Below are 14,977 nucleotides of genomic sequence, written 5' to 3' on the forward strand. Positions count from 1 at the left end.
AAGACACTAATTAAAAACTTGTTAAAACCAAAAATCAGAGACCCTACATCATATAGTTGTGATGATGACTCAATATATTAATACTTACAAAGTGCTTAGGATAAAGTCGGGCATATAGTAAATGTTTGTTAAACAAAATACCACATGCAACCTAAAAGGCAGGATGGACAATAAATATTGTCATATTTAAACAATAGAATGTATGATGCTCTTAAAAATAATGAAGCAGATATTCATAAAGATATGTTGAGTGGAAAAGTAGTTTACATAACTACTTATAATGTGATTCCATTTTTGTAAATATATATGCACGAACTATGTAATATAATACACATAGATATAGTTATATTATAAAGCTGTTTTTCCTAATTATTGTAATCAAATGTCATACATTTGAGTATTATGCTTGGCAAATTATTAATTAATTTTGAGTTAAGAAAAAAGAATAAAGTTCCTAGCATTCCTTCCGTGTCTCTGAAGGACTAAGAGGAAAAGACTCTGCATGCTTCATTTACGATACAAAGGTACAGTAGTACCAGATAATTCTCACTGAGCCTCGGGAAAACTGGAAATTTTGGAGCTCTAAAGAGTGGCACTGTAGCGAAAAAGACAATCTGTGAGGTTGTTGGGGACAAATACTAAAATCAAGCACTTGCCACCATCTTTAAAAGAACATGACAATAAAAAGGTTCAAGGTTTCTGAAGATATTCCTATCATCCAAGCCACAGAAAAAGCAAAACACAGTCATAGAATTCCCCAGATGAAAAAGACCAGATGGGGGGTTGACCCTGAGAAGGTGTGTGAGTACTTGAGATTGAGGCGAGCTGAGAAATCCTTCATAATTCCCTTAATTATTGAAGTTTGTTTTACTGAAGCCCTGATTTTACAAGGGAAGTTTCCTTTATGTAAACTGCAAGGTAAAATGCAATTTTTCATTTTAGAATTTTTCCCCGCAAGCTAGTAATTCTGACTATTCTCTTTCATCTCACATATCCTTCTCACTTCTGTTATTTCCTATTCGTGTATATAAAACTTAAGTCGATTGCCTCACATTTTCTAAACTGAAAACTTCTTGGAGTAGTGACCATACATCGTATTTCATAACTCCATCATAGTTTCTAAGGGCACATTTTCCATATTACTGTATTTCTCTAAATCTTAACTAAATGGGTAAACAAAACTCAGCTTTAATAAGATTAAAGAACAGAGAGTGAGGCCCAATCCTAGTGATGGATGGCATGATAATTATGATTTTTTTACCATAATAATCACTAGAATTTTAATGCAATTAGAAATCTAATTATTTATAATTTAAATTCCTGCTGTCCATTAACATACTTATCTGAATATATTTAGATTTCCCCAATGTGTTATTTTTATTCTCATATTTTAGGCCTAGAAAAAAAATGCATAGGGTACAATTAATTTTTGCCCATAGGAGGCTAAAGTGTCTATTGTACATGAAATTTTTATATCTAGAAACTTAAAAGCTTTGCCGTTCCGTTCTGAGATTTAAGAAAAGTACTGCATGTGGCTTCAAACATTCTTCTGTTTATATCTAGAAAACTATTACAACTCCTTAAAAAAACAGAAAACTATTAGCACCACTAAATATTCAGAAAAAAACTACACTACAATCAAGTAAAATTAAAGTGCATCTTTTTTTTTTAAGGCTCAAATGTTAAGACAGATTTAGAATTTAGCTCAAGTAATAATTAGAGTCAAAGGAATGTTAGCCCTAAGAGCCTTATCTATGCTAATATCAGTCCTTTAGAAACAAATGAAAACCATAAATGAGGAGTAAATAGTTTCAACTGCACTCCTCTTATTCACTTTTAATAATGTACAGTTTGTATTTTTGTTTTAGAAGTAGGTTAATAGTAGATATTTAGCGGCTCATACTTTCACTTCCTATTATACTTTGTTACCCACCCCAGTTCCTTCCAGAGTCAGTAACTTCCTCAAAAATAACTCCTCAGAGGAGTCACTATGAGACCAAGGTCACTGTTTCCAGTGATTCCGCAATTATCTGAATTATATCTCTAAGGCAATTTTGCTCTTTGATCCCGGCTTTCAATAACATTTCCTTGGCTTCTAACTATTAGTTTTTAAGAACTTGCATTTTTCCCCACAAGATCTAATGACCTCTATGTCCCCTTAGAATACCTCTAACTTTTGTTTAACAGCTTAGAACAATGCAAAAGATACTTGAGAAAAAGAAATCACTTGAAAAGGCAACAATAACAATAACAACAATAACAACAAAACATTGGTGAGGCTTATTCTGAAAATCTTGATTTTCATTGTGGTTATAAAGATTTGAAAAGGTTTAAATGGGAGATATGAATGTGTTTTCAACCTTCTGGATCCCCCAGTTATTTTAGTCCCGCTCCCCTCCAGTATTACGTTTTACTTCTCTATCCACTTGTATATGTGAATCACTGACCTGCAAATAGTAAATCTGACGTGCGTTATTATTGCATCATCTTTGCTACGACTCTGTAGGGATAACATCAAAGACAGCTTAGATGTCACCCAATTCTATCTTAAAATCATCACTATTAATTTTCCGACTGAAATAGATAGAGATGTTTTGATTCTCATCACATATTTGGATAACTTAGCTGGATGTTTATACTGGACAATATAAGTCATTATTCTGAATTAGTTTTAAAATTTTGTGCATGATGCTTATTAACAATGAATATAGTCTCCATCACAAGGCAACCAGATTCTTGTGGAAATGGATCCAGATTTTCTGGGATGTGAAAAACAAGTATAGGGCTCTTTTAAAATAAAAGAACAAAAATGATAAATAAAAATTAAATATAGGCATGAGTGTTATTTAAAGTGACAAATATAATACAATGCAAATATAAAAAGAACTGTGATTTACTGAAAGTATCATAAAATCCTTAAAATAAAATTTTTTATTTGTGTTTAATAGAATTCTAAAATTCATTTTTCTGCATTTTTACTATAAATCTTTAGTTACTTTTTGAAATGACAATTATTTTACAATATCTTTTTTCTAAGGAGAATATATATGTAGTTGAGGTTTGCCTCTACAGTGCTTGATTGAATTTTTTAATTATTATTATTGTTGTTGTTGATGGGATGCATCAACTGTAATTTGTAATTATAGCACTACTATAGATTTGGCTTACAAACTCATGAATTGTGATAAGTTCTACTGTGTATGATCTTCTATCCAAAATAAAAATAGTGCGTTGTGCATTTAAAATGACATATGAGTATATTCCTGACAGAATTTATGCCCTTAGTTGGCATCTTTAAGAATCATATCCTTTGCTTACAGTTTTATACATTTAATGGTAAGAACAATTTTCCACTTAGTTCTATGGTTCCATACTTTTCACCTTATTTCATCTCCACTTCTCACATATTCTCAGTGGTGTCTATTACTTTTAAACATAATCATATTGCAAGATGACTTCTCATCTCTGCACTTTTGGACCTCGATGCTGAGGGGAAGGGATCCTCGCAGTGGAAGGTAGGCATATTCCTGGAACCCACACCTGGTTTGTGATAGCTGCAAACAACATAAATATATTTCACTCAATCTAAACTAAAAGTATTTTCAATTCAACATCCCTTAATTGAATCTTAAAAATGCCTACCATCACATCACACCAATACACACAAGGAGGAGTTCACATTGTATGGGTCATAGCAGAAGGAGCAGTGGACTTAACTCATTGGAATAAACGTATCAGAGTCAGCAAAAATATATGGCCATGTGAGGATGTAGTTCTAGGGCCCATTCCAGAGTCCTGAAAGGAGTATATACAAGGGCATTTTATTTTACATCTACCTCTGCATATGCACAGTATTTTAAGCCCATGGTTGGCCATTTTACATATATCTCATTTTATTCTCTCAATCAACCTTGAAATTTTGGAAATAATCGTACAAGTAATAAATCACAATAGTCAGTTAAGTTACATGATTCTAAGACTCTTCAAGTAGTAAATGATGAAGCCAGAATTTAATTCAGGTCTGTATTTTTCTGAAGCTCATATTAGGCTCTTTATTCAGGTTGGTCATAGACATTGATGGGTAAAGTAGTTGATGCTTTATAAAAAGAAAATTTCTGAGCCTTATCCCAAGGATCCCAGATTATTCTGATAATGATGGAATGAGAACAACCCACTGAAAAACACTATTTTATATCATGCTACTCTAATATATTTTAATTCCTTAATGCTTACTAAAATTATGAACCAAGCATTCGCATACCTAGTTAGAAACCTTCCCTCATATACTTGAGCCAATATACTTGAGCCACACGGCTCATATACTCACACTTGAACCACACACTCATATACTTGAGCCACACGGCAAATCTTCAGCTCTTCCTAAGTCCTATGGCTGACATGAGTGGAGGAAGATAATTTCATTTCAGTCAGGGAGGTGATTCTGGAAGTGAGCAGCAGAAAGACAATGAACTTCAAGAAGATAAATCAAAGGCACTTGGGGAGCCCATGAATAAGAAAATGTGGAAGACTGAGACAGGTGAAATTCATGCTACAGAAACTTAATCTTTCATTTATTTACATGGTATATACAGGACCAGTCACATAAGTAAAAGCTTCTGTGTTCACTCTTCCCTTTTATTTTTAATTTGGTGGGAGGCAATAGGAGTAGCTATAGATATATTTGCTTGAGAGTGGAAGTGAAAGGCTATAGAAATACTTTTGCCCCACCTGGTCACGCGTTTTCTGGCATAGATGAAAGCAGTCCATGTGATCTGCCTGAAGAATTGGTGGAGGGACGCCTGGGTGTGTCAGCAGTGGAGCATCTACCTTGGGCTCAGGGCATAATTCCTGGTCCGGAGATAGGGATAGGGCTCCCTGCAAGGAGCCTGCTTCTCCCTCTGCCTGAATCTCTGCCTCTCTCTCTGTGTCTCTCATGAATAAATAAATAAAATCTAAAAAAACATAGCTGGTGGAAACCTTCCCTTTTGCAAGGCCAAGCAGATTATTTCACATATATTTTCTTAAAATGTATTTTCTTATTTATTTATATATTTATATTATTTTTTACATTATTTTAAAAATTTTAATAGGCTCTGCACTCAATGTGGGGCTTGAACTCATGACTCTGAGATAAAGAGTTGCGTGCTCTACTGACTGAGCCAGCCAGGTGCCCTTGAAATGTGTTTTCATTGCATTGTAATTCTCATCATTATTATTAAAAACATTTAGTAAGTATTTTCTCTACTCAAAGTAATATGTTGACAGATGTAGTCCTTGTCCTCTAGGCAGATTTGGCAATTAATTAAAACTACATGACCTTATTGAGCAGAACAGACTGTCCCTTTTCTTCATTTATACTAATGACTATTTTGCATACAACTGGTGAAATATAAACCCCAACAAACCAGGTCAGAGGCTTGCATACCATCCTTTTACACCTGGTGGGTTTTGCCCACAGTACATAATGAGTCAGGAAATAATAATGCTTTCTCTACTATAGTATATTATAATTCTATCCAGCTCCTACTGAGGTTTACAGGTCTAGTGAATTCACAAAGATGACCTTAGTGAAGAATATTAAAAAAAAAAAAAAAAAAGGAAACAATTCACAGAAAATTTATTGGACCATTTGGTGTCCTCTAGATTTTTACAAAATCAGGTGTTTGACAAGATACGATGCTAGATCTACAGACTCAAAGTAGCTACAAACAAAGCACCCATGCAAAAGTATTCTGTAGTTAATATGCTGTCTTGATGGCCACATGGGGTTTGATTTTCTATACCATGTTGCCAGAAAAAAAAAGAATTTGAAAATTTACACAGCTGGGTTTCAAACAAATCCTACTTTGTCAAGTTTAATTTACAGTAAACCCCAAGCATGGACTAAAATTGAACAACATTCTTTTGGCATCAGATTCAGCAATAAATGTAAAGGCCAACAGCATGCATATACACATGTACAAAGGACAGGAGCACCTGCTCTCCACCTGCAGAAAAGACTACTGGAAACCCAGGTCAAGGATACAGAATGTGACTTAGAGCCGACTAAGTCAATTTAATGAATTCTTTTTCCTCAAGAGAGAAGAAAATTGGTGCAGTTAAAATAACAATCCTTTAGTGTTCTTAGAACTAAAACTCTAAGGATCTCCTTAGGAATGTCTATCAGACTGTTCTAAATTAGTCATCATTAACAAATATTTATATATTAATATTAATCAACTTACTGTTAATATTATATCAATTTTTTACCGTTGCATTAAGGTGTAATCGGCATATGACATTTTATTAGTTTCAAGTGTACAACATAATGATCCAATATCTGTATATATTGCAAAATGACAAAATGGTCACTACAATAAGTCTAGTTAACATGTTACCATACATAGTCACTATGATGTACATTATATTCCATGTTTATTTACTTGTTTATATCTGGAAATTTGTGTCTTTTCCCCCCTTCCATTCATTTTTTCCACCCTTTTGGCTCTGGCAACCACCAATTTCTTCTCTGTATCTGTGGAGTTTTTTTTGTGTTTGTTTTTTTTTTAAGATTTCACATAAAAATGAGATCATGTAGTATTTGTTTTTCTCAAACTTCTCTTAGTATCTTGCCCTCAAAGTCTATCCATGTTGTCATAAATATGTCAATTTATTATTAATCTACTTGAGCTCTGAAGGGGACAAGGGATATGCCATCCCAAAATATTCCACTTTGGAATAAGACTAATTTTGAGTCAAAGGTATTTGAGTTCCTGAAATTTTTTGTCTTCTACAAGCAAAACTTCCTCAAATAGCTCAATTTTCATAAATCTCATCCCAAAGAATTCTCTTCTTGGAGACAAGAAGCCAGCATTATAGATGTGTGTGTGTGTGTGTGTATATATATATATATAATTATACATATACATGTAATATTATATATAATATAATGTATTATATACATATATAATCATATATGTATATGTATAAATTATATATAATTATATACATATTTATAATATATATTTTATGTGTTATATACACACAAACACACATACACACACTATATACACTACTATATATACACACTATATAGATATAGATATATAAATATACAGATATACATGTCTTAACAAACCCTAATGTATAAGGAAGACGTATAGTCCAATGTCTTTTTAACATTTGGTATTATAATTCTTTATAAAGCTAAAACAATAAAGAAAATAATGAGCCAACCTAATCTGATTTTTGGGTTAAGCAGAGAGCAAACTACTACCACTACAGTACTCTAATAACGATAATAATAATAGATATTTAATATTGAGTTTTGATTTATTAGGTGTTATGCTAAATGTTTTAGATATATTACAATTTTAATTTTTACACATGTCCAATGAAGTAGATAGAAATTGTATTTTAACGAAAAAGTTAAGTTTTAGGGATGTTTTGATACTGTATGTAAGGAAGAAAACAGCAACAACAACAAAAAACTACCTTTTTAGTTTCAATGGCTAGGGCCTGCCTGAACTGAAAAACTGAAAAAGAGACAGATAATATAACAAGAGGAAAACAAGAAAAAAGGAAAAAACAAAAACAAAAACAGATTTAAGCACACACATACACATGGGAATTCACAAAGAAATATGGTTCAAGGAAGTAGCCAGAATTTGTGGGATATATGCATCACCTTAGGCTAGTCAAAGAAAAAGGGATTTGAGGGGCACCTGGGTGGTTCAATGGTTGAATGTCTGCCTTCCGCTCAGGGCGTGATCCCGGGGTCCTGGGTACAAGTCCCACATCGGGCTCCCTGCATGGAGCCTGCTTCTCCCTCTGCCTATGTCTCTGCCTCTCTCTCTGTGTCTCTCATGAATAAATACATAAAATCTTAAAAAAAAAAAAAAAAAAAGGAAAACAAAAAAGGATTTGGGACTTCTGGGAAGGGGAAGGTAAATTATGGACAGGGGACTAGAAAGCATGTTGTAAATGAGGGTTGTTTTGTAAAATTTCTTAAGCAGATTTAAATGGGTAGCTCCTCCACTGATGAGTTGTTAAGAGACCTCCTCCTGCCTGGTAGAGGAGAGAGAGACATTTTTTTTGCAAATGGCAATTTCCTTTATAAATGTTCATTTCTTTTACAAAAGGGAAACTTATACTCTCTTTTAGAGCTTTTCCTTTATCTGCTGCTCCCCAATTGCCTTCAGCTCAAAATGGTTCTTATGCCAAAGAAGTATATTTTGGTTCCTTCCCTTCAATACTTTACTAACATTATATAACTAACAAGTGTGGCACAAAGATTTGACATCTGGTAAGCTATTTCTTAATTAAGGACATTGTACAACAAACACACATAATAATCTGATACATTTAACAATACATATTCTATGATCCTTCATGGCCTTGAAACATTTATGGTAAAATACTTCCTCCAAATCACTATAAATTGGAATGATATTTGTAAAGTAAAATCTCATTTGCTAGGTTTCCTGAAAGCAATCACTTGTCTGGCTTATTCACACATCCACTGATACTAACATAGATGAGTCCATTAAAAACCTGGATAGATCTTCTCAACAACTTTCCCTCTCTATCTGTTTATGGGCTGTAGACATTTGGGGCTGGGTTCTGGTGTTCTGGGTTTCAGAAACGAAAAGGCAATCAGACTGTGGAAGGGAATGAGGAATTGTTTTTTTCTAGTAGGCCTCTACTAGAACAAGGCAGCTTCCAGAAGGGAATTAATGACAATAAATGTTGACTAATCTGTTTCCCAGAAATTGCCTTTGAGCAGCACCAGTCAAGACAACTAGAGCCCACTGACCACAAGGAGGAATAACATTAGCAAGAAAGAAGAACAAGAAAGATCCTAAAAATGCTATCCTAATGGCTCATTCCTACACAGCTTAGGTACCAGAATACTGCTGAAGGGATATAATTTTGCAGAGGGTAAAAATTTTTGTTCTGTTTTATTCTGCTGCTTGAATTTATTTTAATAGAAAACACCAAATCCTTCTATTTCTCAATTACTGATGAAGTACAGAAAGCAAAGTACCTAAATGTAAAGAAAACACTTTGAATTTTTAACCTGGAAACTAAACAGACCAGTAATTTATAAGTGTAAATAATACAATAGGCACCTTGAATAGTAGGACTTTGTGAACCTAAAGATATCGTAAACTAAAGCACTTTCATATTTTATTCAGATGCTTTTATTCAGACACATCCTACACCAGAATTTGTGTATTATTTTCATTTTTCAGGGTGTAGAACATTATGAAACTTTTCAGTAATGCTGACATCATCAATTCCTCATCTCCCATAAAAACTCAAAATTAAAGAGTCTTGACATATCTGAGTATTCATCTCTAATCCCTCTGGCTCATCCTGACTCAAAGCTTTAAAATTTGCTGAAAGGATTTTAACTATCAGAGAAGATTGTATGAAGTGCTCCTAAAATCTGGTGTATCTAAGAACCATCTGAGAAACTTGTTAAAATGAAGGTTTCTCTTATCCCTCCAAGTACATTGCCAAAATTAGCATGTTTCATGTAATTTAAATAACAAAACAGCCTATAGGATAAAGGCCAACATTTTTCTTTTCTTTTCTCTTCTTTTCTTTTCCTTTTTTCTTTTCTTTCCTTTCCTTTCCTTTTCTTTTCTTTTTTCTTTTCTTTTCTTTTCTTTTCTTTTCTTTTTTTGTATATTTTTTATTGTAGTTTGGTTTGCCAACGTATAGTATAACATCCAGTGCTCATCTCGTCAAGTGCCCCCCTTCAGTGCCCAACACCCAGTCACCCTGTTCCCCCCCCCACCTCCCCTTCCACTAACCCTTGTTTGTTTCCCAGAGTTAGGAGTCTCTCATGTTCTGTCTCCCTCTCTCATATTTCCAACTCATTTTCTCTCCTTTCCCCTATAATCCCTTTCACTATTTTTTATATTCCCTGAATGAATGAAACCATATAAAAGGCCAACATTATTTCTATAAGAAGAAAACTATTAGGATTTTCTTTTTAAAGATTTTGTTTATTTATTCATGAGAGACACACAGAGAGAGACAGATAAAGGCAGAGGGAGAAGCAGGCTCCTCGCAGGGACCCCGATGTGGGACTCCATCCCCAGACCTGGGATCACGCCCTGAGCAGAAGGCAGATGCTCAACTGCTGAGCCACCCAGGCATCCCTAGGATATTTATTTATTTATTTATTTATTTATTTATTTATTTATTTATACTATTTTTAAAAGATTGTATTTATTTATTTATGAGAGACACACACACACACAGAGGCAGAGACACAGGCAGAGGGAGAAACAGGCTCCATGCAGGGAGGCCAATGAGGAGACTCCATCCTGGATTCCAGGATCACGCCCTGAGCAGAAGGCAGACGCCTAACCACTGAGCCACCTAAAAAAAGCCTCCCTAGGATTTTTAAAAGGCTAAAATAAACATCTAGGTGAGAAACTGTAGCAGATACAATACATTTTAAATGTACTTTTGGACAACCAATACCGAAAGCAATGAAAATAAAGACATTTTAATGGTGTTGGATGGAACTCTCTTAACATATAGAATATTGGATTAAGGAGAAAAAAAGCATAGTGGTGAATGAGAAGTATAAAAAAAGAGAAAAAGCACATGTGGGTTTTACTAGCCTTTCTTTACATTATTTAGCAAAAAGAGTAAATAATGAAATATCAAATTAAAAATAGCACATTCTCACCTTTTATAACTTATCAAATTATTTCCCCACATCGTGGCATAGGTAATATAGATTGGCTAGCAGTTTCAAATAATTTTTTTCTAGAAAAAAAATGTTGTCTATAAAATATAAAAAGTTGAAATGGGTATTTTTAAATCCCAGATCTCTTTTGAATGGATCACTGCTCCTCAAAATAAATCCGCACATGTAATGAATTTGTGTTATATATGATGCGCACTCAACTAGTTGGATGACTGAATATTTTGCTCAGATGTTAAATCTATGGTCAGTACCAAACTGATCATTATTTATATAGGAAATAAGATTTTTTGTGTGGAGTCTATAGAAATACCACGTAGGAACAGATCATTACCCAAACAATTTTTATTTCACAAAATAAATAGTATGATCATTAAAATGAACTCTAGGAATACAATACTTGGAGCAGGTAGTGTATTTCCTTATTTTTTAATCTTTGAAGAGCTCATTGGTTCTATTATCAAGCCTGAAAAATCTTAAATTATTAAGTGAGTCATGTACATTGAGGAATTACTTTCTCATGAATTACTGAAACACTTGATTGCATTAGTAACAAATTCATTTCACTGTCGTATTTCAAGCCCAACCTTAACTAAATCTATGGTGCAGAGATAGACCTGCCGCAGTACCAGATTTATTGATAGAGTTTTAAGAGGTCTCTGCAGTATTCAAATTACTTTATATTCATTTAACACATTTGCTCTAATTAAAAAGTAAGACTTCACTTTCTCCAAAGTCTCCCTGTGTGTATGCTTGGGCCATTTAGCTCAAAAGAAAAAGATCAAGTGACAGATCAAAAGAAAATGTTAAAATATAAATTACATGCTTTAAGTTGCTTTCTCTGGATTTAGAAATGCTCAGATAAAAGTTAAAATTTTAGGGAATGGCTCTTGATTTTCTGTATTTTAATTTTCCAAGTCAATTATACTTTACATATAGGAAATGTCTCATGCACATTAGAAGACATGTTGGTTTTCAATTAGTTCTAATTGAAGGGAAACCCCCCATTGTCAAGATATTTGTAGAGTCAGTTGAGACTGTGCAATGTTAGTGGAATAATGAAATTATTTCAAATTCATTTACTTCTCAAGTTAAACCTAAAGATTTCCCAAAATGAGAGAAGATAAGACAAACTCTTCATCTCATCATTGAAAATAGGAATTATGGGGTTGGATTCTGACCTAATCATTTAGGCTTAACATAGGACTATCTAAGTATTTGTTTCATTTCATGCTTTTTCTAGCAAATTTCTTCTAATCTACATCAAGATCCAAGTAACTTACGACTCTCTGAGTAGGTAGACAAAAAGCACTTGTGCTACACAGAGCTGCTACCCAAAGAGCTAAAGAACCTTAATCACATTAGATTTCCTTCTAAAACTCCAAGTGCTCTAGAGAATTCAGTCATAATTATAGTTGTTCAGCTTAGTGATAACAAATAGCTAACGAGATGAAAGAACTAACCGGTTCCCTTCATTCACCTACACAGCCACTGATTTCAGTTATTTTTTTTCATTCATTCATTCTTTCATTAAAGCTCCATGATGTGTCTGGCATACTGTGATGGACACTGGGGTTATTATTATGTATAAAAGAAAAGTACCCATCAAGGAATTATGAGGGTGCATCACTTCATCATTTTGCAGATGTGACATCAGTTCTAGCAGAACATTAGAATCCAAGAAGATGTGTTGTTGGCCATTTTAGATATTAAATATAATGATAATAGTGAAAATAATCAAAGAAACAAAACCCACAGGTATTGGGCAGATAATAGAAGTGAATAAAGAGGTCAACAGGAATTGTGGTGGGCTTGAAGGTATGGCAAGACTGGAAGAATTCCTGCTCTTGTCGCCAAATCTGAGTTTTAAGAGGGGGTGATAATTGTGATTTCTTATGTGACTCTCATGATGTTTCATCTAATAATTGCTCAATTTAAAAACCAAGTGAACAGAACATTGTGGTAGCCAAACATTACTCAGCCTGCGCATTTGAACCAGCAGCCGTCATTTATCACATTTCATCATAAGCCCCAAATCATCAAAATTATTGACATCTTATGTTGTTTCTTTCTCTAAACAGTAATAGTTTGGTGAGTGCTTTCAAGCAGAGTGTATGTTTCTACACATGTAGATCAACAGATTTATTTGTGTTTTAAGAAATAATTTTGTACTATATATATTATATTATTATTATTATTTTATTTATTTATTTTTTTGGAGAGGGAGAGAGGCAGGGGATAGGGACAGAGGGAGAGGGAGAACCTTAAGCAGGCTCCACGCCCAGCATGGAGCCCATCTCAAAGCTCAATCTCACAATCCTGAGATCATGACCTGAGCTGAATTCAAGAGTTGGACACTTAACCGACTGAGCCCCCCCAACACACCCTGTGCACATTTTTAAAGGTTACTTTTAATAATATATTTTGGAGATCATTTCCGGTAAGTATATGCAGAAGTAGGTTAGTTACACTGACTAGTGCATTCTGTTCCCTCATATCGATACATCATACATTGTTTTGACCATTCTCTTTTAATTGGTATTTAATTATTTCTAGATCTTATTAAAAGTAATGCTGCAATAAAATAAAATATCTCTGTATGTGCATTTGGGTAGTCAGGCTCCTCTTCCAGACTCTCTAGGTTAAAACGAATGACTGAAACTGTTCTTTACCAGTCAGCTAAGTTTGGGTTTCTAGGTGTGTCTGCTGGTAATGTGACTGGCAGGTAGGTAGGAACTGCTATTTTGGTCTATTCTGGGTAAGGCAACTGTTGTAGCTCTGAGGTTGGGAATTGCAGGGGGCGATATGCCTTTCACTGAGAACAGTTTGAAAGGACTCTTGGATTGGCCCCCTACCCAAATGCAGTAGGATGGGTACCACAGTTACCTGGATTCTTGGATCAGGCTTACCAGATGGTCAGGACTGAGTAATATATTCAGTAATCAATGGAGTTATGAATTAGCTTTCCCTGCCCTCACAGGGCAGCAGGATGGGACCCAGGGCCTGCATAGCTATTTGTCTGGGAACTCAAATCAGATCAGAGTGTATTCTAAATTCTCCAGCAAATGAATCCACCAGTTTCTCTGCAGATTGGCAAAAGCATAGGCTGGGCTGTGTGTTCCAGTGCCACTGTGCATAAGGCTGTAGAATGGGTTCTGTAGCTTCCTGGGTGCTCTGATTAGATTCCCTGAGCAGATAGGTTGAAGGTTGTATTTAGCAATTAGCAGGTCTATAAGTTTGATTCCCTGCCTGAGTGCAGCAGGAGAAGCAGCTCTAAAGCCAACAAAGCTTGTTATCTTAACTCAAGCCAACCCACACTCCATGTTTCAGGCTGATCAGGTTTTCTTTGAAAAAGAAAATAGTTACCACCTGCCCTTCTCTAGGCTCCAGTACCACTAGACTGCAGAGGAGTTGTCCCCAGCCATTTTGGTCAGATGGAGCTAAAGGACATTCCATGTGGATGGGGCTATGTCTCAGCTCCCTTGCCTGGGTGGTAGTAAGGCAGCAGGAGTTGGGGGGTACAGAGTGAAGGGCTGCTCTAGACTACTCTCAATTTATCAGATAGGCTGTTTGGAAGTCCCTGGTTCTACCCACAGATTCAACTGCCAATCCCATGGTGCAAGATCAGAATAGGGGCTCCCATAAAGCAATCCCAGGGATGGGGTGGGCTGGTAGTCACTTCTCGGTTCTCTTTTCCCACTGGAGCAACCAGAGGTTCAAGAGAGTTCTCTCTGCATGGTGCTGACTGTTTTGGGGGAAGGACAATGTGGTCAGTGTGTATCTCTTCTCTTACCCCCTAATGCCAATGGGTCTTGGTCCCTGAGGAGCAGGGAAGTGTTTCTCAGTGGGGGTCCTCAACAGCTCTTACTTCTCCTTCTTCTTCTTGTGAAGGAAGCAAAGGAAGGAACTGTCTATTTCACTACTTTGGTGACATCACTCTCCACAAGCTTTCTTATTGTTTTGTTTATCTGAAGGGTGAAAAAATTATATGTCATGATATTTTTTTCATTGCTACAATAGTATATGAGTTTTGAATTTTTTAATGTTTTATGTTTAATTTTATGTATATAAAATCCATATTTCTTATCTATTAATTTTCTCATTTTTTATGGAAAATTTATTATACACTTTGATATTAATCCTCTTTCCGTTACATATGCTTCAAATACCATATACCAGAAAGCTATTTTGTTCTTTGTTTAAAAACAAATAGTTATAAAATCTGCCATGAATTTTTATAATGGCATAAGGATTTTTGTTAATTTTGGA

General features: G+C 34.8%; 1 long non-coding RNA gene across 1 annotated transcript; it reads right to left on the bottom strand.

The window, feature by feature from the left end:
- Positions 1–3,135: 3,135 nt before the first annotated feature.
- Positions 3,136–14,670, bottom strand: LOC140612120 (uncharacterized). The gene is made up of 3 exons (XR_012013429.1): positions 14,502–14,670; positions 4,328–4,441; positions 3,136–3,554 (listed from the first exon to the last, which is right to left on the bottom strand). It is a non-coding gene; the product is annotated as an uncharacterized lncRNA (long non-coding RNA).
- Positions 14,671–14,977: the final 307 nt, after the last annotated feature.

The sequence above is a fragment of the Canis lupus genome, chromosome 20 (genome assembly GCF_048164855.1).
Source record: "Canis lupus baileyi chromosome 20, mCanLup2.hap1, whole genome shotgun sequence".
NCBI classification, from domain to species: domain Eukaryota; kingdom Metazoa; phylum Chordata; class Mammalia; order Carnivora; family Canidae; genus Canis; species Canis lupus.